This window comes from Dermacentor variabilis, chromosome 8 (assembly GCF_050947875.1).
Source record: "Dermacentor variabilis isolate Ectoservices chromosome 8, ASM5094787v1, whole genome shotgun sequence".
NCBI lineage: Eukaryota > Metazoa > Arthropoda > Arachnida > Ixodida > Ixodidae > Dermacentor > Dermacentor variabilis.
In genome coordinates, this window is record NC_134575.1 from 143898788 (window position 1) to 143923447 (window position 24660).

The window sequence follows — 24660 nt, forward strand, 5'->3', positions numbered from 1 at the left end:
GGTGCTGAGCAGGTGACTGGGCCTGCACGTGTCGAGAGGGACGAAGACCCTGTGAATGCAGGTGCTAATGAAGGCGAACGCGAGGAGACTGAGTCAGCGATGCAACAGGGCAAGGATGATAACGACGGGGACCGGGCGGCTTGTCTCGGTGCCACCTCCAAGCGCCCCCGGGACGAGGGCGGAGACAAGGACAGCGCGGCATCCAGCACAAGTGACGGGCCACCAACGAAGACGCCTCTTGGGAGGCGGTCGGTCTTCAAGCCGAAGCCAAATGTTCCGCCCGAGAGAAAGCCTGGTGACAAAGCACAGCAAAAGAATAACGCCGGGAAGACGGGTGGTCCCGGAGGCGGCCAACCGAGGGCTGGTCGTGAAAGGTAAGCACCATGCTCCGGGTCTATCTCATACTTTAGTTCATAATGGCTCCAAATCCGTCGCTCACGATTGCCACACTAAACGTGAGAGGGTTGGCGGCCAAGCGTAGGCAAAGCCAAGTCCTACGGTTGGCCGCTGACCAAGACCTAGACGTTCTAGCTGTCCAGGAGACAAAGGTTGACGGAGAGGAGGAGAACGGGAGCATGGTGCGGCGTTTCATGACTAGATATTATGCGGTCGTGAGCCATGCGGTAGGGACGTCCGCCGGTTGTGTCCTATTTGTTAAGAAGTTGCCTGACCTTGTTGTTAAAAATGTATTTTCATGTCAAGCCGGAAGGATCGTTTTTTGTGGTTTTGTTTTTCGTGAATTAGAATTCAGAGTCATGTGCATATATGCACCGAATGCTGTGGAAGAACGCGCTTCATTTCTTGCGAACCTTTTTCAGTATATTAGCACTGATAAGTGCATGGTTTTGTTGGGGGATTTCAATTGTGTTTTGAGGGCTCGGGATAGAGTCAATAATGCTGGTATTCGCGATAAAAGCAGTAGTGTGTTGACTAAGCTAATTAGTGATAATGAACTGGACGATGTCTGTGAGTGCCTGGAGGGGGAGCGGGAAGTCATGTACACACGATTCCAAGGTAGTATTCATGCGCGGTTAGACCGCATATACGTATCGCAAGACATAATTCCAAAGTGCCATAGTTATTCGGTGGCACCAGTATCGTTTTCAGATCACTGCATTGTGAAATGTCATATAGGCACGCAGAGGAAGAAACAAGATTTTAATTGGGATCTATGGAAAATGAATGCCTTACTACTAAAAGACGAGCCATTTGTAGAGGCAGTACGTGAGGCCGTCAGGAAAGTAAGTGAAGAAAACAGTGAAACAATAGCAGAGGAATGGGAATACTTCAAACAAAACGTAAAAATGAAAGCTTTAGAAAGATCGAGCTGCTTACGATTTGAGAAGGAAATGAAAGAAAGTGGCTTACGGAAGACACTTAAGCAGCTGATAGGGCTGGAGTGCGAAGAGCCTGGGACGTATAAGCAAGATGTAGGAGCCATTAAAGAAAAATCGAGCAGCTTGACAAGAAACGGTATCAAGGTGCGATTGTGCGAGCAAGAGCAAATGCATTAGTAGCTGGAGAAACGCCCACTAAATGGGCGCTGGGACTCGAAAAAGCGCAAGCTCGACGGAATCATGTCGACAGAATTTTATGGAACGGCACTGTTACCGACGATAGTAAGAGCATAGGCCGAGCGTTTCTAGAGTATTATCAGTCACTCTTTGCGTTTCAAGAAGTGAATATAGACGAGTTCAGAAGGGCCTTTCGATCTCGGATGCCGCGAGTGAGTGACGATACAAAACAACGATTGGAATGGAAAATAACAGAACGTGAAGTTGAAAAAGCGATTGATGATTTGAACCAAGGCAAATCACCTGGACCGGACGGTCTGGGCGCGTGTTTATATAAAGCTTTTAAGAAAGAACTGTCGCCGTTACTAACAGAGCTGTTTAATGATGCGTATGATAACAAAACTTTGCCGCCTTCTTTTGGAAAAGCTCATACCATACTCATCCCTAAGAGTGACCAAGTGGAGAAACTTAGGCTAGTAACATCTTACAGGCCAATATCTTTAACCAATGTTGATTATAAGGTTTTTATGAAAGTTTTGGCTGCCAGACTTCAAAGCGTCATAAATGACATAGTGGCAGATCACCAAACGTGTGGTATCAAAGGAAGGTCCATTTTTTCGAATATTCACACGATGCGGTGCGTACTGGAGTGCTGTGACGCCACCTCGGGTGGAGTCGCGGTGCTCCAGCTGGACCTCGAGAAAGCGTTTGATTGTGTCTCTCATGATATTTTGTTTGCCATTTTGGATTACGTTAATGTTGGTTCCATCATCACTGATGGAGTGGCGTTGGCGTACAAGAACTGCACAACACGCTTAATTGTGAATAAATGATTTGGGGCCCCCATTAACGTCATGCGTTCTGTGCGTCAGGGCTGCCCTCTCAGTCCTCTTTTGTTTGACATTTACATAGAAACTATGTGTTTGGCAATAACTGAGAATCAGCAAATACGCGGGTATAGCTTGGCAGCCACACAAATCAAGCTCGTGGCATATGCAGATGACATCGCGGTGTGTTGTACAAGCAAAGAAAGTGTGACGGAAACAATAAGGGTAGTGAAAAATTTTTGTGATGTGACGGGCAGTAGAGTGAACTGGGGAAAGTCCCTCGGTTTGTGGCACGGAGAGTGGTCTTCCGCCCCGGACAATATTGACATGTGAGCTGAATGAAAACCCTGACCAAGTACTTAGGTGTCCCCATGGGCAGTTACGAAAATAGCGACGAATACTGGACGAACCAAGCAAAAGAAACAACAGAAAAAGCAGACAGGTGGAAAGGCATCAAACTGTCGATTTTCGCAAAAGCAACTGTGTGTAACATGTTTTTTATTACGAAGTTGTGGTACGTCATGCAAACGTTGTACTGTTCAAGGGTAAACGTGCAAAGGTTGCACAGAGTGTTCGCGGTTTTTATCTGGGGCTCTACCTGGGAAAGGAGCAGCCGAACCAATCTGTTCCGGCACGTGAAGAAAGGGGGGCTGGGCTTGGCGCATCTTTTTGTACGCCAGCTTGTGAACAGGTTTTTGTTTTTTCGGGATGTGCGTGATCCGTTTCTGCGCATTGTATGCCAACTCAGGTTGAGAGGTGCTTTGCCGGCACTTATTGTTAGTACAGATAGTATGCCCGGAACGCTTAGTGGCTATCTTAAAGGAGTTGCAGATAGTGTGCGCTTTCTTTCTGTGCGTTTTTCTTTTGAGTATTTATGTAACGTTAAAAGGAAAACATCGTATAAAGATATTTGCGATATTGTATTTCCAGTGCCATTGTACAGAGCGCTATACAGTGGAAGATCAGGACTGGATGTCCTTAAGCGAGTGAAAAATATGGAGGTGCCTACTGGGGTAAAGACATTCTTTTTTAAATTACACACAGGAACACTCTCAGTGAAGACATTCATGGAAGAACGTGGCTTTCTTGTACCTTGGGGCTAGCACTGCTTGATTTGCAAGCAACCAGAAACAATAGACCATGTCTTTTTGCATTGCTGGGCCGGAGTGTTCTTCCGGGATGTCCTACAAAGAACAATGAAGAAGGAGTTACCGTTAAATCCGCATGGCATCAGGTACTTAGCGGTAACGAATGACGACGGGGTTCCCTTCGACCTAATAATGCTCAAGGGCCTTCATAGTTTATGGCGTACAAGGATGTCTGGGTACTACTGCGACCCGGACGCTAGGCCTGCGCGTACGTATTTCCGCGATAGCATGTCTCGTTTCATTGAAATAAAGAAAATACAAGAATGTGTACCCGAATGGCTCTCGAGGATAGAACCTCTGACAGCACTGAAAGAATTTTAATTAGACAACGCCAGTCCTTATAGGACTGATGGCATGTATGTTCTTTCAAAATGTTTTGTATTTGTTAATTGTACATTGTAATATTGTTTTGTATTATGTGCTCTGTACAATGTCGAAGACCGGCAATAAATAAAGAAAAGCCATTAGGATATGCATAAAAAGAAACATCGTGGCCTGCGCAGGGATCAAACCTGCGACCTTCGCGTTATTAGCACGACGCTCTAACCGACTGAGCTAGCAGGCCGAGTGAGAGCAATGGCGCGGCAAACCAAAAGACAAGGGCGAGTCATTTCCCTTGCGCGTAGGCGAGGACGGCGAAGAGAGAGGGATGCGTATGTGCATCACGTAAGAAAATAAAATGTAAAAAATATGGAGTGTAGCCATTGGGGTATGCATAAAAAGAAACACCGTGGCCTGCGCAGGGATCGAATCTACGACCTTCGCGTTATCAGCACGACGCTCTAACCGACTGAGCTAGCAGGCCTTTTTTTTCTTTGTTGCCTTGATTTCAACACCAATCAAACGCGTACAAAGTAGGCCACTTGGTGCAAAAAGATAATATTACATCACTTCGAGAGACTGTACATATTTAAAAGGCACTCAAAGAGGATATCGCAGACGCCAAAGTGTCAAGCTCCAGAAACCACTCTAGGGGTTCAATCATGTGCTTGAGGGCATCACGCGTGTACCTAAGGCTTTCATTTAGGTGTTCCCTCGCAGACCTTTCATCTACGCGGGCATTCCTGACATCCATGCGCGTTTTTACACGCTGCTAATACACAAAAGCACTATCAAGTCAGCCGGCACTCCCCCTGGGTCTGCTCACGGTAAGAGCCGAATACCGAAAGGACTTAACGGCAGGTCTTTCTTCAGAGTTCGTTTGAGAACATCCCACAAGAAAACTGAGTATTGGCAATCCAAGAAGATGTGCTCAATAGTTTCAGGTTTTTTACATATGATGCAGTTAACAGACCATGGAACAAAGAAGCCCTTGCTTTGCAGCCATGGCTTCACAAGGAGAGTGCCCGAATGCAATTGAAAAAAGAATGTTTTCGCTGAAGATCTAATCGGCATTTTTCTAACGCGTTTCAGCATATTGCGTTCAGGTCCTAAGTTATACATCATACGGTAAACAGGATGCGGCAAGAAAACATGAACCAGATCACTATAAAGTTTCATACGCGTCCCTGAAGTCAAAAATTCATTCGAAAAATGCGCTTTCAATAAAGAAAAGGACATAACAACTTCCCTCAGAAAGCCAATTGGTGTTCGAGTGCGTTCATTTGTTGATGAGACAATACACTCAGGCAAAGAAGAACTCAATCTCACTTGAATAACAGTACGCAGAAATATATCACTTCGGTACCTTAAGAAAAAGAACCTGCTAACAATCTGTTTCAAAAACAAATGTGTTAATCCTAGTCCTCCATTCTTCACCGAATGAAACAAGTTACACCGGCTAGTTCTCTCCCAAGTGGATCCCCATATATATACCGCAAACACTCGGTGAAGTTTCTGCACCGAAATCCTTGCCATGCATAACACTTGTAGTAAATAATACACCTTTGTAACTAAAAACAAATTACAAACACTAGCTCTTGAAAAATCGAAAAATTACGCCCGCCCCACTTTTCTGTCTGATCTTTAACTCTTTTTACTTCTTCGATCCAATACGCGGCACTGTCACGATAATGTTGTAATGGCACCCCAAGATATTTTCCAGGGGTAACGCTTCAGTTCATATTGCAAAAATACTCAGGTACCTGTGTCCAGCTGCCGTGCCATAAACCTAGGCAATTAGTCCAGCTGACAACACTTCCAGTAGCGGTGCAAAAAGAAACAACCTCTTTCATAGTGTTTTTCACACTTTCTGTATCACGGCGAAAAATTGCCACGTCACCTGCATAAGCCAGAACTCTAGTCTCAATTCCTGCGTAGATGAACCCACGAATAGATTGGCTTTTAATTATTTTCAAACAGAAAGGCTCCAAATACAAGGCGACTAAAAGAGGTGACAAACAGCATCCTTGTTTTACTGATATCTCCACTTTTATATATATACTGCGCCTAATTTCCTATTAATTACTAACTTTGCAGTGCAATCTTTGTACACCATTCTTACTCCATCTGTTATCACTGCACCGGCTTTAACATGTTCTAAGAGCAAAAATATGACATCATGGACGACTCTCTCAAAAGCCTTTTCAAGATCAATTTGTGTCATAGTGACTCTGTCCTCTCTTTCATCGCAGCATTCCAGTATGGTCCTTGCAGTATGTATATTCGAAAAGATCGATCTGCCTTTGATACCGCATGTCTGATGGGGGCCCACAAGTTCTTTTATAACGGTCTGCAATCGTCGCACCAGTACTTTAGTGTAAACTATAGAGTCCGTATTCGTCAAGCTTATTGGTCTGTTGGCTTCAACCGCCATAAGTCGCGCAGGATCTTTTGCTTTAGGAATTAAGATAGCGTGCGATGTCCGAAAAGAAGGAGGTGCTTCCTTATTCTCGTACATCTCCCTAATCACGCGATGTAATGCTACAGCTATTTCACTTTTAAAGCTCTTATACAAAGCCCCTCCCAGACCATCAGGCCCCGGTGACTTGCCGGGACTAAGTTCGTCAGCAGGCCGAGTGATAGCAATGGCGCGGCCAACCAAAAGACAAGGGCGAGTCATTTCCCGTGCGCGTAGGCGCGGACGGCGAAGAGAGAGGAATGCGCATTGGCATCCACTAAGAAAATGTAACAAAATAAAGGAGGTAGCCATTGGGATATTGATTCTGCTTCCGGCAGCCGAGCTGATCGGATCGTTGAATCATGGCCTCAAGCGGGGCGGCGACAGCGGTCACTTTGGGCCGCGGAAACAGGTTCAGCAACGACGACGAAAGGGACTACCAGTTTATTTTGCCGCAACTGCCAAAAGGACGAATTGTTAACAACACCGTATTTTTACACGCTGTTGTAAGAGCGAGGCCGTACAAGGTCGAGGATTTTCGGGATGCGCTTACGCCCACAAGCCTGCTGCCGGAAGGTGTGTGCCTCGGGGCCTACCAGGTCAATCACGTCTGGGCCGTGACCCTCAGTGACGCAGCTGCAACAAAACGCCTGCTGGCCCTGAAAGAGCTTCAGGTGAAAGGGCGTCGATGTGTCATCGTCGACCCGCAGGACCAGCAGGTGAAACTCCGGCTTCACTGGCTGCTGTACGGCGTCTCCGACGAGGACGTCCGGGCGGCATTCACAACCTTCGGCAAGGTAGAAGAGGTGAGCAGAGAGCGTTGGCGCGTCCAAGGCATGAGAGACAAGACCTCGAGCACCCGGACCGTGCTACTGAAGCTGAGAAGCGGCATTAAAGTGGAAGACCTGCCTCACCAGGTCCGCGTCGGCGGAGAGCTGGCATTGGTGGTCGTACCTGGGCGGCCCATGCAGTGCCTGTGCTGCCAAGGGACAGGACACGTACGCCGTGATTGCAAAGTCCCCCGCTGTTCGAGATGCAGACGGTTCGGCCACGTCGACGCTGACTGCGTTAAATCTTACGCAGCCGTGACAGGACCAGCAGCGAGTGATGTGTCTGCAGAGCACGTCATGGATGCAGTCGAGACAGAAGAAGCTGCTAAGGGAGCCGGTGTGCAAGTGCCTTCATTGACGACAAATGCCACGACGGTACCGGAGGTCGCTCAAGCCAAGGTAGTCGAGGGTGCTGAGCAGGTGACTGGGCCTGCACGTGTCGAGAGGGACGAAGACCCTGTGAATGCAGGTGCTAATGAAGGCGAACGCGAGGAGACTGAGTCAGCGATGCAACAGGGCAAGGATGATAACGACGGGGACCGGGCGGCTTGTCTCGGTGCCACCTCCAAGCGCCCCCGGGACGAGGGCGGAGACAAGGACAGCGCGGCATCCAGCACAAGTGACGGGCCACCAACGAAGACGCCTCTTGGGAGGCGGTCGGTCTTCAAGCCGAAGCCAAATGTTCCGCCCGAGAGAAAGCCTGGTGACAAAGCACAGCAAAAGAATAACGCCGGGAAGACGGCTGGTCCCGGAGGCGGCTAGCCGAGGGCTGGTCGTGAAAGGTAAGCACCATGCTCCGGGTCTATCTCATACTTTAGTTCATAATGGCTCCTAATCCGTCGCTCACTATTGCCACACTAAACGTGAGAGGGTTGGCGGCCAAGCGTAGGCAAAGCCAAGTCCTACGGTTGGCCGCTGACCAAGACCTAGACGTTCTAGCTGTCCAGGAGACAAAGGTTGACGGAGAGGAGGAGACCGGGAGCATGGTGCGGCGTTTCATGACTAGATATTATGCGGTCGTGAGCCATGCGGTAGGGACGTCCGCCGGTTGTGTCCTATTTGTTAAGAAGTTGCCTGACCTTGTTGTTAAAAATGTATTTTCATGTCAAGCCGGAAGGATCGTTTTTTGTGATTTTGTTTTTCGTGAATTAGAATTCAGAGTCATGTGCATATATGCACCGAATGCTGTGGAAGAACGCGCTTCATTTCTTGCGAACCTTTTTCAGTATATTAGCACTGATAAGTGCATGGTTTTGTTGGGGGATTTCAATTGTGTTTTGAGGGCTCGGGATAGAGTCAATAATGCTGGTATTCGCGATAAAAGCAGTAGTGTGTTGACTAAGCTAATTAGTGATAATGAACTGGACGATGTCTGTGAGTGCCTGGAGGGGGAGCGGGAAGTCATGTACACACGATTCCAAGGTAGTATTCATGCGCGGTTAGACCGCATATACGTATCGGAAGACATAATTCCAAAGTGCCATAGTTATTCGGTGGCACCAGTATCGTTTTCAGATCACTGCATTGTGAAATGTCATATAGGCACGCAGAGGAAGAAACAAGATTTTAATTGGGATCTATGGAAAATGAATGCCTTACTACTAAAAGACGAGCCATTTGTAGAGGCAGTACGTGAGGCCGTCAGGAAAGTAAGTGAAGAAAACAGTGAAACAATAGCAGAGGAATGGGAATACTTCAAACAAAACGTAAAAATGAAAGCTTTAGAAAGATCGAGCTGCTTACGATTTGAGAAGGAAATGAAAGAAAGTGGCTTACGAAAGACACTTAAGCAGCTGATAGGGCTGGAGTGCGAAGAGCCTGGGACGTATAAGCAAGATGTAGGAGCCATTAAAGAAAAATCGAGCAGCTTGACAAGAAACGGTATCAAGGTGCGATTGTGCGAGCAAGAGCAAATGCATTAGTAGCTGGAGAAACGCCCACTAAATGGGCGCTGGGACTCGAAAAAGCGCAAGCTCGACGGAATCATGTCGACAGAATTTTATGGAACGGCACTGTTACCGACGATAGTAAGAGCATAGGCCGAGCGTTTCTAGAGTATTATCAGTCACTCTTTGCGTTTCAAGAAGTGAATATAGACGAGTTCAGAAGGGCCTTTCGATCTCGGATGCCGCGAGTGAGTGACGATACAAAACAACGATTGGAATGGAAAATAACAGAACGTGAAGTTGAAAAAGCGATTGATGATTTGAACCAAGGCAAATCACCTGGACCGGACGGTCTGGGCGCGTGTTTATATAAAGCTTTTAAGAAAGAACTGTCGCCGTTACTAACAGAGCTGTTTAATGATGCGTATGATAACAAAACTTTGCCGCCTTCTTTTGGAAAAGCTCATACCATACTCATCCCTAAGAGTGACCAAGTGGAGAAACTTAGGCTAGTAACATCTTACAGGCCAATATCTTTAACCAATGTTGATTATAAGGTTTTTATGAAAGTTTTGGCTGCCAGACTTCAAAGCGTCATAAATGACATAGTGGCAGATCACCAAACGTGTGGTATCAAATGAAGGTCCATTTTTTCGAATATTCACACGATGCGGTGCGTACTGGAGTGCTGTGACGCCACCTCGGGTGGAGTCGCGGTGCTCCAGCTGGACCTCGAGAAAGCGTTTGATTGTGTCTCTCATGATATTTTGTTTGCCATTTTGGATTACGTTAATGTTGGTTCCATCATCACTGAGGGAGTGGCGTTGGCGTACAAGAACTGCACAACACGCTTAATTGTGAATAAATGATTTGGGGCCCCCATTAACGTCATGCGTTCTGTGCGTCAGGGCTGCCCTCTCAGTCCTCTTTTGTTTGACATTTACATAGAAACTATGTGTTTGGCAATAACTGAGAATCAGCAAATACGCGGGTATAGCTTGGCAGCCACACAAATCAAGCTCTTGGCATATGCAGATGACATCGCGGTGTGTTGTACAAGCAAAGAAAGTGTGACGGAAACAATAAGGGTAGTGAAAAATTTTTGTGATGTGACGGGCAGTAGAGTGAACTGGGGAAAGTCCCTCGGTTTGTGGCACGGAGAGTGGTCTTCCGCCCCGGACAATATTGACATGTGAGCTGAATGAAAACCCTGACCAAGTACTTAGGTGTCCCCATGGGCAGTTACGAAAATAGCGACGAATACTGGACGAACCAAGCAAAAGAAACAACAGAAAAAGCAGACAGGTGGAAACGCATCAAACTGTCGATTTTCGCAAAAGCAACTGTGTGTAACATGTTTTTTATTACGAAGTTGTGGTACGTCATGCAAACGTTGTACTGTTCAAGGGTAAACGTGCAAAGGTTGCACAGAGTGTTCGCGGTTTTTATCTGGGGCTCTACCTGGGAAAGGAGCAGCCGAACCAATCTGTTCCGGCACGTGAAGAAAGGGGGGCTGGGCTTGGCGCATCTTTTTGTACGCCAGCTTGTGAACAGGTTTTTGTTTTTTCGGGATGTGCGTGATCCGTTTCTGCGCACTGTATGCCAACTCAGGTTGAGAGGTGCTTTGCCGGCACTTATTGTTAGTACAGATAGTATGCCCGGAACGCTTAGTGGCTATTTTAAAGGAGTTGCAGATAGTGTGCGCTTTCTTTCTGTGCGTTTTTCTTTTGAGTATTTATGTAACGTTAAAAGGAAAACATCGTATAAAGATATTTGCGATATTGTATTTCCAGTGCCATTGTACAGAGCGCTATACAGTGGAAGATCAGGACTGGATGTCCTTAAGCGAGTGAAAAATATGGAGGTGCCTACTGGGGTAAAGACATTCTTTTTTAAATTACACACAGGAACACTCTCAGTGAAGACATTCATGGAAGAACGTGGCTTTCTTGTACCTTGGGGCTCGCACTGCTTGATTTGCAAGCAACCAGAAACAATAGACCATGTCTTTTTGCATTGCTGGGCCGGAGTGTTCTTCCGGGATGTCCTACAAAGAACAATGAAGAAGGAGTTACCGTTAAATCCACATGGCATCAGGTACTTAGCGGTAACGAATGACGACGGGGTTCCCTTCGACCTAATAATGCTCAAGGGCCTTCATAGTTTATGGCGTACAAGGATGTCTGGGTACTACTGCGACCCGGACGCTAGGCCTGCGCGTACGTATTTCCGCGATAGCATGTCTCGTTTCATTGAAATAAAGAAAATACAAGAATGTGTACCCGAATGGCTCTCGAGGATAGAACCTCTGACAGCACTGAAAGAATTTTAATTAGACAACGCCAGTCCTTATAGGACTGATGGCATGTATGTTCTTTCAAAATGTTTTGTATTTGTTAATTGTACATTGTAATATTGTTTTGTATTATGTGCTCTGTACAATGTCGAAGACCGGCAATAAATAAAGAAAAGCCATTAGGATATGCATAAAAAGAAACATCGTGGCCTGCGCAGGGATCAAACCTGCGACCTTCGCGTTATTAGCACGACGCTCTAACCGACTGAGCTAGCAGGCCGAGTGAGAGCAATGGCGCGGCAAACCAAAAGACAAGGGCGAGTCATTTCCCTTGCGCGTAGGCGCGGACGGCGAAGAGAGAGGGATGCGTATTTGCATCACGTAAGAAAATAAAATCTAAAAAATATGGAGTGTAGCCATTGGGATATGCATAAAAAGAAACATCGTGGCCTGCGCAGGGACCGAACCTACGACCTTCGCGTTATTAGCACGACGCTCTAACCAAATGAGCTAGCAGGCCTTTTTTTTCTTTGTTGCCTTGATTTCAACACCAATCAAACGCGTACAAAGTAGGCCACTTGGTGCAAAAAGATAATATTACATCACTTCGAGAGACTGTACATATTTAAAAGGCACTCAAAGAGGATATCGCAGACGCCAAAGTGTCAAGCTCCAGAAACCACTCTAGGGGTTCAATCATGTGCTTGAGGGCATCACGCGTGTACCTAAGGCTTTCATTTAGGTGTTCCCTCGCAGACCTTTCATCTACGCGGGCATTCCTGACATCCATGCGCGTTTTTACACGCTGCTAATACACAAAACCACTATCAAGTCAGCCGGCACTCCCCCTGGGTCTGCTCACGGTAAGAGCCAAATACCGAAAGGACTTAACGGCAGGTCTTTCTTCAGAGTTCGTTTGAGAACATCCCAGAAGAAAACTGAGTATTGGCAATCCAAGAAGATGTGCTCAATAGTTTCAGGTTTTTTACATATGATGCAGTTAACAGACCATGGAACAAAGAAGCCCTTGCTTTGCAGCCATGGCTTCACAAGGAGAGCGCCCGAATGCAATTGAAAAAAGAATGTTTTCGCTGAAGATCTAATCGGCATTTTTCTAACGCGTTTCAGCATATTGCGTTCAGGTCCTAAGTTATACATCATACGGTAAACAGGATGCGGCAAGAAAACATGAACCAGATCACTATAAAGTTTCTTACGCGTCACTGAAGTCAAAAATTCATTCGAAAAATGCGCTTTCAATAAAGAAAAGGACATAACAACTTCCCTCAGAAAGCCAATTGGTGTTCGAGTGCGTTCATTTGTTGATGAGACAATACACTCAGGCAAAGAAGAACTCAATCTCACTTGAATAACAGTACGCAGAAATATATCACTTTGGTACCTTAAGAAAAAGAACCTGCTAACAATCTGTTTCAAAAACAAATGTGTTAATCCTAGTCCTCCATTCTTCACCGAATGAAACAAGTTACACCGGCTAGTTCTGTCCCAAGTGGATCCCCATATATATACCGCAAACACTCGGTGAAGTTTCTGCACCGAAATCCTTGCCATGCATAACACTTGTAGTAAATAATACACCTTTCTAACTAAAAACAAATTACAAACACTAGCTCTTGAAAAATCGAAAAATTACGCCCGCCCCACTTTTCTGTCTGATCTTTAACTCTTTTTACTTCTTCGATCCAATACGCGGCACTGTCACGATAATGTTGTAATGGCACCCCAAGATATTTTCGAGGGGTAACGCTTCAGTTCATATTGCAAAAATACTCAGGTACCTGTGTCCAGCTGCCGTGCCATAAACCTAGGCAATTAGTCCAGCTGACAACACTTCCAGTAGCGGTGCAAAAAGAAACAACCTCTTTCATAGTGTTTTTCACACTTTCTGTATCACGGCGAAAAATTGCCACGTCACCTGCATAAGCCAGAACTCTAGTCTCAATTCCTGCGTAGATAAACCCACGAATACATTGGCTTTTAATTATTTTCAAACAGAAAGGCTCCAAATAAAAGGCGACTAAAAGAGGTGACAAACAGCATCCTTGTTTTACTGATATCTCCACTTTTATATATATACTGCGCCTAATTTCCTATTTATTACTAACTTTGCAGTGCAATCTTTGTACACCATTCTCACTCCATCTGTTATCACTGCACCGGCTTTAACATGTTCTAAGAGCAAAAATATGACATCATGGACGACTCTCTCAAAAGCCTTTTCAAGGTCAATTTGTGTCGTAGTGACTCTGTCCTCTCTTTCATCGCAGCATTCCAGTATGGTCCTTGCAGTATGTATATTCGAAAAGATCGATCTGCCTTTGATACCGTATGTGTGATGGGGGCCCACAAGTTCTTTTATAACGGTCTGCAATCGTCGCACCAGTACTTTAGTGTAAACTATAGAGTCCGTATTCGTCAAGCTTATTGGTCTGTAGGCTTCAACCGCCATAAGTCGCGCAGGATCTTTTGCTTTAGGAATTAAAATAACGTGCGATGTCCGAAAAGAAGGAGGTGCTTCCTTATTCTCGTACATCTCCCTAATCACGCGATGTAATGCTACAGCTATTTCACTTTTAAAGCTCTTATACAAAGCCCCTCCCAGACCATCAGGCCCCGGTGACTTGCCGGGACTAAGTTCGTCAGCAGGCCGAGTGAGAGCAATGGCGCGGCCAACCAAAAGACAAGGGCGCGTCATTTCCCGTGCGCGTAGGCGCGGACGGCGAAGAGAGAGGAATGCGCATTTGCATCCAGTAAGAAAATGTAAGAAAATAAGGAAGGTAGCCATTGGGATATGCATAAAAAGAAACATCGTGGCCTGCGCAGGGATCGAACCTACGACCTTCGCGTTATTAGCACGACGCTCTAACCGACTGAGCTTAGCAGGCCTTTTTTTTTTCTTTTCTTTATTGCCTGTTTTATAACGAATACACGATTCACAGCTATTCTCCGCTGCGATTACAAAACAAAAAAGACAGTTCAATGTGCGGGTGTACCTTGTCGATTAATTTTGGTTTAAATAGGCTGAATGTTTCCAAGCTTTTCAAATGCTGTTAACCTCTCAGGTGGTTCGCTGAGCGCTTTAAACGCTTCGCGAATGTACAATACATTTTCAACAAAATATTCTTTGGCTGGTTTAGCGTCTACATCCTCATTAAGCACCGCCATTCGTGTTTTCCATACGCTGTGCATGCAGAGTAACATCACCATATCACATGGCACGCCTTCTGTCTCTTCATACGGTAAAAAACGGATTCCAAAAGGTGTTAAAGGAAATTCTTTTTTTAGTGTCCTTTGCAGAATGTCCCAAAGGAAGACTGAGTCCCTGCACTCCAGAAATATGTGCTCCATTGTCTCCGGTTTCTGACATATTTGGCAATTCACACTCCAGGGTACAAAGGTCCCCTTCTCCTGCAGCCATGGCTTGACAGGAAGCGTGCCAGTGTGTAGCATGAAAAAAAATGTTTTTGTTGTTGCTCTTACAGGCATTTTCTTAACTCTTTTTAAGACATTCTGCTCACGCCCCAGTGCATATACTGCACGGTATATTGGTACTGGACACATGATATTAACTAAATCTCGGTATAATCGCTTTCTTGCGACAGTGTTCAGGTATTCCAAAGAAAAGTGTACTTTTAGAAAACGGAAAGAGCTTATCACTTCAAACAAAAAACTTCGGACAACCACTTGACGTATGCCATACGACGTCACAACATATTCTGGCAGTGCGTCACCTAATCGCGTCTGGATAACGCACCGCAAAAAACAATCGCTTTCTTTGCGCAAGAACATGAAACGCGACACTACTTGTTTCAAAAATAAATGCGACAAACCCAGCCCTCCTTTCTGCACAGCATGAAACAGATTCAGACGACTCGTGCGCTCCCATCCTGATCCCCACACGCACATAGCAAAAACCCTGTGCAACTTTTGTACACACACTCGGGATATACATAGAACTTGCAACATATAAAACACTTTAGCGACAAGAAATAAATTGCAGACAGTGGCTCTCGTGAATATTGACAGATTCTTGCCTCCCCACTTCGTTGTTTGTGCTTTAGCCCGCTCAGTTTGTTCAGTCCATTGCGTCGTGGTATCGCGATAGTATTCCAAAGGAACACCAAGATAACTGGTTGGCGTATCTGTGAACGGTACTGTTTGTAACACTGCACGCCGGCTGTCCCATTCACCGTGCCAGAAGCCTAAGCTTTTTGGCCAGCTTATGGCACTCCCCGTTAGACTGCAATACTTTCTTGCATCCTTGACTGCCTCCCTAATGCTCTCTTGGTCAATGCAAAAAAGTGCGATGTCATCTGCGTAAGCTAGTATTTTTACTTCCTGAGTTAAAATACGGTAGCCGCGAATGTTTTCGTTTTCTCGTACCTTCAAACAGAAAGGTTCAAGGAAAATCGCAAAAAGTAAGGGCGACAAAGGGTACCCCTGGCGCACACTGGATAATACTGGTATATTTTCGCTGAGTCTTTTATTGATTATAAGGTGAGCGGAACAGTTCTCATAAGCCATGGCTACTCCGTCCTGAATCACTTCGCCTACATTAATGTGTTTTAGCAGGGCAAGAAGTATGCTGTGAGCAACCCTGTCAAAAGCTTTTTCTAGGTCTAACTGAACCATTGCTACACATTCGAGGTTCGCATCACAGCATTCCAATATACTCCTAGCGATGTGAATATTCGACAATATTGTTCTATTCCTGATACCACATGTTTGGTGTGGGCCTACTATGGATTTAATAACTGACTGCATCCTTTTTTCGAGCACCTTCATGTAGATTTTATAATCCGAATTCGTAAGACTTATGGGCCTGTATCCAGCGACAGATTTCAGCTTTACCGTATCGGTGGTTTTCGGTATAAGCACAACATGACTTTTTCTGAATGATGGCGGCAAGTGCTTAGTTTCATGAGCTTCTGATATTACACTGTGCAGTATCTCGCTTATTTCTGCCTTGAAAGTTTTATAGAAAGCTGCTCCTAGGCCGTCTGGTCCAGGCGCCTTTCCTTTACCCAAGTCTTCTATGGCTTCTGTAATTTCTTTCGCAGAGATCGGTCTCTCGAGTCCCTCTTTTATTTCATCTTGTAATTTTGGCAGAAGTGTTAGAAAGGTGTTTACAAACTCTTCTGTTACGGGCACCTGCCTACCGAGCAACGCTCGGTAGTGTTCAACGAAAGCTTTTGCAATTACTTCTGGGTCTTTTGACATTGTGTTGTTAAAACAAATTTCTTTAATTATATTTTTGGATGCTTAACCCTTTTCGTCACTGAGCGCGCGCTTAGTTGGCGCCTCTCCCAGCCACAGCCTCTCGGATCGTGCTCTTATCGCGGCTCCTTGGTAAATTTGAGTGTCCAACCTTTCAAGTTCGCGTTTAATTTCTCTAATCTGTTTCGAAAACAATCCCGGTATTGTGCACTCCGCGTTTAGAAAATAATCAAGCATGCTTTGCAGTTCTTTCTCTCTTTGTTTAGCTTTATGACGCATCACACAAGCCCTCTCGATCGCACTCATTTTCACTTCAATTTTAAACTGCTCCCACAGCTCAGCCCAATTTGTTGTAGCATCTATTTGCATTACGTCAATTTTTCCTTTTACCGTTTTGACAAACCATTCATCACTTAAGATCGTTTCGTTCATTTTCCACAGTTCCCAGTTAAAGTGAGACCCTCTATGTTTCGTGCCTAATGTACACGTTACTAGGCTGTGATCACTGAAGCTCACGTGCTTTACTGCGTAGCTAGTGACCGTTCGCGCAAGGTTTGCTGATACGTACAAACGATCTAGTCGAGCGTGACTCTGCCCTTGGAAATGAGTAAAAACAACACTGTTACCGCTTAATATGCTTCCAACGTCTACTAAATCATAGTCTGCCACGATTGCGCAGAGTTGATGCGCACTTGTATTCCGTATTATTTTACTGGGCACCCTATCTTCGGACATGCAAACACAATTGAAGTCACCAAGAAGAACAACATTTCTTTCACACGTCAGGTGTGACTCAACAAAGTTAAAAAAAATTTTCCTATCACTAATTTTGTTTGGAGCGTACACACAGACAATTCGCCAATCAACATTATTGAAAGAGAAATCACGTAGGACCAATCTCCCATCTTGGGCCGACATTACACTCTGCTCAACAATACCTATTGAATTATGCAAAAATAAAAGACAGCCAACGGCCTTACCTACTCCATGACAAACACAAGTGTTGTAACGCGATTTAAAAACCTGAACCATTTTGTCCGTTTGCTCTTCGCTTTCAATTTTAGTTTCTTGAACAGCAAGAATATCTATGTCGTTTTCCAGCATCAGGCAACTTAATTGTGCTTGTCGCCGTCTAGCCGTTAACCCTCGTACGTTAAGCGTGCCAATACGTATTGCTATTCCATGATTATTTGCCATTGAAAGAGAAGAGCAAGCGCAAACTACAATACATTTCGGAAATCAAAGACCGCCAAAATTACAAAAACAAAACTCTGCACCATCATAAGCTCCGTCTCATACGGCGAAGGCATGACGTTACCAAATCAGAATCAGTTTTATTTTCCTCAAGGAAAGGAAAAATGGACCCCAGACAAAAAGCTGCTCATTGAGCAGCTTGACGAGGCCTGAGGCCCTACAAGCAGTGGCAACAGCGGCAAAACAGCAGTGTATGTCGGACTAGAAGAGGAAAAAAAAAAGCAACTTGAGAAACAAAAACAGAAGTAAAAGGAAAAAAGAAAAAAAGAAACTGTTCGCACCAAGCTGTGAAGAACGACAACAAAAAAAATATTTACACATACATACACCAATAACAAACCAATATTGTACACTGACATGTTATATTCACACGTACACACGCAAAAACCTGTAGAAGTGGCGTGCATACGCCCCTATATATATACATATATGTACACCTACATATACATATACACGCGTACATGGTATATATACACACACACACCATTCAAGTGCACACATGCTTAACTTCAAGTTAAATATTTTATGAAGAATGAGCTATTATAAAAAACGGGGAGCGAGAAAAATAAAGTGAAATTGGACAATGTGTGCAAAATCATTCCACACTAGTCCACACAAAAGAACGCCAAATGCCCAATGTAAACTGCATGATATAAATCTGTTGCCGATTAAGCTATGCTGTTTAAAAAGTATTCAATTAAAGCACGTTTATTTATTGCGGGGCCATCAATTAAGGTTGTATTATTGTTCAGGGTGTAAGGTATTATATACTTTAACATTTGTTGACCGTAATTCGTTCGAGTTTTGGGCAGACCCCACTTTTCTAATTGTCGAGTGTTGGCTGCCGGTACACGTTCCTTGAGCATTGATATTCTGATAAGGAAGTTAGTACGAAACGTGGTTTTAGCGGTGAATAAAGATACAATAATGTGCGGTAGCATAACACTGATGGGCAGAATTTTTAACCGAATAAAAAGCGGTTTGGAATGTGCGCAGTACTCTTCGTCTGCAATGATACGAATGGCTTTCTTTTGCCGGCTCACAATTCTATTCATGTTAGTCGGTGATGCCGTGCCCCAAACAAGATGACAATATGCAATGTGTGATTGAAATAATGAAACATATATCTGTTTTTTAATGTGCACTGGAAGAATGCCACGACACCGGGAAAGTGCTCCAACAGCTTTAGATAAACTTAGGGATACGTAATTAGTGTGCTCAGTCCATCGAAGGTGCTCATCAAATACAACACCCAGTGTTTTATGGTGGCTAACGACCTCAATAATATTATTGCCTAGGTTAATGGTTAAGTTAGTCCCTATGTGACGATTTATAGCGCGGAAAATAACAGCTTTTGACTTAGTTGTATTTATTTTGAGATTGTTTAATTTAGACCAATTTAAAAGGCTGTTTAGGGCATTGTTTGCTTTTGAATTTATTTCTGTAACCGAAAGACCAGAGATAAATAGGGAAGCGTCGTCGGCATAAATTACAAAATCAGCTTCTGTCGAAATTGTTATCACATCGTTTATATAGACATTGAAAAGAAAAGGTCCTAATATGCTGCCCTGAGGGACGCCACATTTCAGATAACGTTTGGATGAACAAAAACCATCTATGTTCACTATTTGTTCACGGTCTTTAAGATATGAACTGAAAATTTGAAGTGTCCTTCCCCTAACGCCGTACTTGTTTAACTTGTCTAAGAGAATATTATGGTCTAGACAATCGAAGGCCTTACTGAAATCCACAAAAGATTCCTAGTGTTAAGAGTTTGTTTTCAATATTCTGTAAAATAATTTCTTTTTGGACTAATAAAGCTGATTCTGTAGAAAAACCTTTGCGGAAACCGAATTGAGAGTGTGATATTAACTGATTAGCATCAAAGAAGTTCTGCAGACGTTTGAGCAGAATTTTTTCTAGCACTTTCGAAAAAAGAGGAAGAATAGAGATGGGGCGATAATTACTCATGGAGTTTTTCGAGCCTGACTTGAAAATGACTGTAACCTTAGCCAGTTTCATTCTTGCAGGGAAAACACACGATTCTAGTGAAAGGTTAATAATATGACACAAAGGAAGTGCAAGAAAGTCAGCGACAAACTTTACTGGTTTAATTGTGAGGCCTTCTACATCAGAGCTGGAATTATTTCTTAAGGACATGAGAACGGTAAATACTTCTGATGGATCTGTTGGGCTAAGAAATACTGAGCTGGTTGTTTCATTTGAAATAACAGAACACGCATCTGCGTTATATTTTGCTGTTGCTTGCTCGGTGAAGAAGTTGTTAAAGCAATCGGCTAATAGTACGCCTGATTTTGGTGACCCGTCGATAATCAATTCGCCAATGTCATTCGAGATATTTCTATGGTTAATTACCTCATTTATTGCACGCCAAATTAGCTTTGAATTATTCTTTCTTCCCGCGAAAATTACTGAGTAATAGTCACGCTTGGCTTTGCGCAAGTCATTATTTAATTTATTCCTAAACTGCTTAAACACAACGTAATCATTAGGATTTCTGGTTACCAAGAAACTGTGGTACAGGCGATCTTTTCTTTTAATCATTTTGAAAAGGCTAGGTGAAACCCGTGGTTTCTTAATTTTTGGGGGTAATTGTCTCGTTTTTAATGGGAAACTTGAGTCATAAAGCACTTTAAATTTATCAATAAACGCATTGTAAGCCTCATCCACTGAACGATAGTTGAGACATTGTGTCCATGGTGTCTCACTTATCAGTCGCCTGAATGATTGTAGTTTGTTATCAGTAATTGCCCGAAAGGTTACCGGTCTGCTTCGAACAGGTGCAGGTTGATGCTTTTCTATTGTTATAAAAATTGGACAATGATCGCTTAGATCACAAGACAGTGTGCCGGAAGATTTTACGATGATATCTATATTAACAATAAACAAGTCAATAATGCTTGACGAAGAGACCGTGATTCTCGTTGGAGATGTGATGGTGTTGGTGAACCCATTGGATTCAATGGCCGTAAGAAATTCTACTGAATGAGCGTTCACTTCGTTTAGATTAATATTATAGTCGCCGCCGAGCAATAGGGTGTAGTTATATTGTGAACAGTAATAAAGAAGAGCATTCAAAAATTTGAAAAAGGTGTTACAGTTTCCACCAGGGGGCCTATAAATTACAGAAAGAATGTAAGTGTTGTGTTGTAGCACGAGTGCTTCATAGTCATTGGTTATAACGGTAAATTGTGGAATGATGCTACACCTTAAAGAAGACCTAACATAAATAGCTACTCCTCCTCCGCGGGAAGGCCTATTTAGGAAAAAGGTGGCGTACGATGTTAATTTCAGTAGGTCTGCTTCATGCTCACACCATGTTTCGGTGAATAACAAACAATCAAACGGCAATGCAAGGTTACCTAAAAAACTTTCAATCTGATCGTGCTTATTTTTCATTGAACGAATATTAATGCGCTACTCATCATTCACTTAAAGGTTCCGCAGCACCTAGTCCTTACTGAGCCTTCTACCAAACAGCACCCCGCTTCCGCGGGGGAACTGTCGGCGTTGTCCGCTTATCTGGTGGGACAGCCGGCATCTGTCACCCGTCTGGTGGGACGGTCGGCGTCTGCCGACCACCTGGCGGATTGGTCGGCGTCTGACGCCCCTCAGGTGGATGTTCTCGCGTCGGCCTCCTCTCGAGCGGAACGTTCGGTTTGGGCTTGAGTGTAGACCGCCGGAAAGAGGAAGCCTTCGTGGGTGGCCCTTCGCTGCTGATACCGTCGTCTTGCTCAAGCCTGCCATCTTGATCGGGTATTTCGCGAGGTCTCTTTGAAACGGCGCTGGCGTGGTCCATTTGCTCGCCGGATTCTTCGATGAAGGCAGCGCCATAGTTGCCCTGTCGCAGAACGCCCTCGGCAGCCTCCGCGTCGCCCCCACTTTCACGCACTGTAGAATTTTCTGCAGACGGTTCACCTTGCACTTCGTTCTTGGCCACTGCCTCGCTACTGCCCTTTCTGGGTTGGCACTTGACGCTTGCCATGACCACTGGCTTCCCTTCCGTGCCTCGTGGGTCTCCGCCCGCTCCAGCAGTCTCTTCCGCGTCCGCTTGATCCATCATGTGCTCGTCTAACGCGTCGCTCCGGCCAGACCCGGTCACGTTAGCGTAACTTCTCACGCACTGGGTCTCGTCGTGGCCGAAACGACGACAGAGCCCACAGCGTGGCACACGGCACTCGCGCCGTATATGGCCGGTGCCGCGGCATCGGAGGCAGAGCGGAGCTCTGCCTGGCACGATCACGAGCGCATGGTCCTCTGATACTCGTAGCTGATGCGGGATGTCTTCCATGGTCATACCAGCCTTCAGCCGTAACGATACCAGACGCGTGTGAGAACCTTTGTCGCCGCACCCTGGTACTCGCCACCGCTCCCTGGAAATTTCTGTCACCGTTCCGAACGGCGCCAAGGCTGCTCTGACGTCCTCGTCGGGAGTCGTGTGAAGGAGCCAGAACAGCTTCATTCTAATATCCTGGTTGCAAGGGTCAATGGCGACGCAGCGGTGTTCTTTGACGCTAAAGGCCTTCGCTCACAGCAGCTTCTTTTTTCCGACTTCATCCTTGAATGTTATAGCCCAGACATGGTTCATCTGGTAGGCCCCGAGGGCCACCACCTCCGGCAACAGCTTATGACGGTCAAGCGCATCACGAAAATGTTCGACTCGATAGGGCCTGGCCTTCAAATCACCGTGCAAAAACACGGTATTACACACGGTCATACCTGATGGCAGATGCTGCAAAACAAGCTGGTAATCCTGTGAAGACGTTTCCGTAAGCCTGATACCGCGGCCCGGCTGGGCCACATGAACCGCCCCTACGGAGCACAACATTCCGTGACCGTCCGCTGTGGTGGCCGGAAGTGGAATCGAGCTAGCAGGCCGAGTGAGAGCAATTGCGCGGCCAACCAAAAGACAAGGGCGAGTCATTTCCCGTGCGCGTAGGCGCGGACGGCGAAGAGAGAGGGATACGTATTTGCATCCAGTAAGAAAATTTAAGAAAATAAGGAAGGTAGCCATTGGGATATGCATAAAAACAAACATCGTGGCCTGCGCAGGGTTCGAACCTACGACCTTCGCGTTATTAGCACGACGCTCTAACCGACTGAGCTAGCAGGCCGAGTGAGAGCAATGGCGCGGCAAACCAAAAGACAAGGGCGAGTCATTTCCCGTGCGCGCAGGCGCGGACGACGAAGAGAGAGGGATGCGTATTTGCATCACGTAAGAAAATAAAATGTAAAAAATATGGAGTGTAGCCATTAGGATATGCATAAAAAGAAACATCGTGGCCTGCGCAGGGACCGAACCTACGACCTTCGCGTTATTAGCACGACGCTCTAACCGAATGAGCTAGCAGGCCTTTTTTTTCTTTGTTGCCTTGATTTCAACACCAATCAAACGCGTACAAAGTAGGCCACTTGGTGCAAAAAGATAATATTACATCACTTCGAGAGACTGTACATACTTAAAAGGCACTCAAAGAGGATATCGCACACGCCAAAGTGTCAAGCTCCAGAAACCACTCTAGGGGTTCAATCATGTGCTTGAGGGCATCACGCGTGTACCTAAGGCTTTCATTTAGGTGTTCCCTCGCAGACCTTTCATCTACGCGGGCATTCCTGACATCCATGCGCGTTTTTTACACGCTGCTAATACACAAAAGCACTATCAAGTCAGCCGGCACTCCCCCTGGGTCTGCTCACTGTAAGAGCCGAATACCGAAAGGACTTAACGGCAGGTCTTTCTTCAGATTTCGTTTGAGAACATCCCACAAGAAAACTGAGTATTGGCAATCCAAGAAGATGTGCTCAATAGTTTCAGGTTTTTTACATATGATGCAGTTAACAGACCATGGAACAAAGAAGCCCTTGCTTTGCAGCCATGGCTTCACAAGGAGAGTGCCCGAATGCAATTGAAAAAAGAAGGTTTTCGATGAAGATCTAACCGGCATTTTTCTAACGCGTTTCAGCATATTGCGTTCAGGTCCTAAGTTATGCATCATACGGTAAACAGGATGCGGCAAGAAAACATGAACCAGATCACTATAAGGTTTCTTACGCGTCACTGAAGTCAAAAATTCATTCGAAAAATGCGCTTTCAATAAAGAAAAGGACATAACAACTTCCCTCAGAAAGCCAATTGGTGTTCGAGTGCGTTCATTTGTTGATGAGACAATACACTCAGGCAAAGAAGAACTCAATCTCACTTGAATAACAGTACGCAGAAATATATCACTTTGGTACCTTAAGAAAAAGAACCTGCTAACAATCTGTTTCAAATACAAATGTGTTAATCCTAGTCCTCCATTCTTCACCGAATGAAACAAGTTACACCGGCTAGTTCTCTCCCAAGTGGATCCCCATATATGTACCGCAAACACTCGGTGAAGTTTCTGCACCGAAATCCTTGCCATGCATAACACTTATAGTAAATAATACACCTTTCTAACTAAAAACAAATTACAAACACTAGCTCTTGAAAAATCGAAAAATTACGCCCGCCCCACTTTTCTGTCTGATCTTTAACTCTTTTTACTTCTTCGATCCAATACGCGGCACTGTCACGATAATGTTGTAATGGCACCCCAAGATATTTTCCAGGGGTAACGCTTCAGTTCATATTGCAAAAATACTCAGGTACCTGTGTCCAGCTGCCGTGCCATAAACCTAGGCAATTAGTCCAGCTGACAACACTTCCAGTAGCGGTGCAAAAAGAAACAACCTCTTTCATAGTGTTTTTCGCGCTTTCTGTATCACGGCGAAAAATTGCCACGTCACCTGCATAAGCAAGAACTCTAGTCTCAATTCCTGCGTAGATAAACCCACGAATAGATTGGCTTTTAATTATTTTCAAACAGAAAGGCTCCAAATACA

General features: G+C 45.0%; 7 non-coding genes across 7 annotated transcripts; all 7 read right to left on the reverse strand.

Annotated features, from left to right (window-relative positions):
* Window positions 1-3980: 3980 nt before the first annotated feature.
* TRNAI-AAU (transfer RNA isoleucine (anticodon AAU)) lies at window positions 3981-4054 on the reverse strand. Its single transcript has one exon. It is a non-coding gene; the product is annotated as a tRNA-Ile (tRNA).
* Window positions 4055-4220: 166 nt separating this feature from the next.
* Window positions 4221-4294, reverse strand: TRNAI-GAU (transfer RNA isoleucine (anticodon GAU)). Its single transcript has one exon. It is a non-coding gene; the product is annotated as a tRNA-Ile (tRNA).
* Window positions 4295-11486: 7192 nt separating this feature from the next.
* Window positions 11487-11560, reverse strand: TRNAI-AAU (transfer RNA isoleucine (anticodon AAU)). The gene has a single exon. It is a non-coding gene; the product is annotated as a tRNA-Ile (tRNA).
* A 166-nt stretch (window positions 11561-11726) lies between these two features.
* Window positions 11727-11800, reverse strand: TRNAI-AAU (transfer RNA isoleucine (anticodon AAU)). Its single transcript has one exon. It is a non-coding gene; the product is annotated as a tRNA-Ile (tRNA).
* Window positions 11801-14112: 2312 nt separating this feature from the next.
* On the reverse strand, window positions 14113-14187 carry TRNAI-AAU (transfer RNA isoleucine (anticodon AAU)). Its single transcript has one exon. It is a non-coding gene; the product is annotated as a tRNA-Ile (tRNA).
* An 8646-nt stretch (window positions 14188-22833) lies between these two features.
* TRNAI-AAU (transfer RNA isoleucine (anticodon AAU)) lies at window positions 22834-22907 on the reverse strand. Its single transcript has one exon. It is a non-coding gene; the product is annotated as a tRNA-Ile (tRNA).
* A 166-nt stretch (window positions 22908-23073) lies between these two features.
* Window positions 23074-23147, reverse strand: TRNAI-AAU (transfer RNA isoleucine (anticodon AAU)). The gene has a single exon. It is a non-coding gene; the product is annotated as a tRNA-Ile (tRNA).
* Between the last annotated feature and the right edge of the window lie 1513 nt (window positions 23148-24660).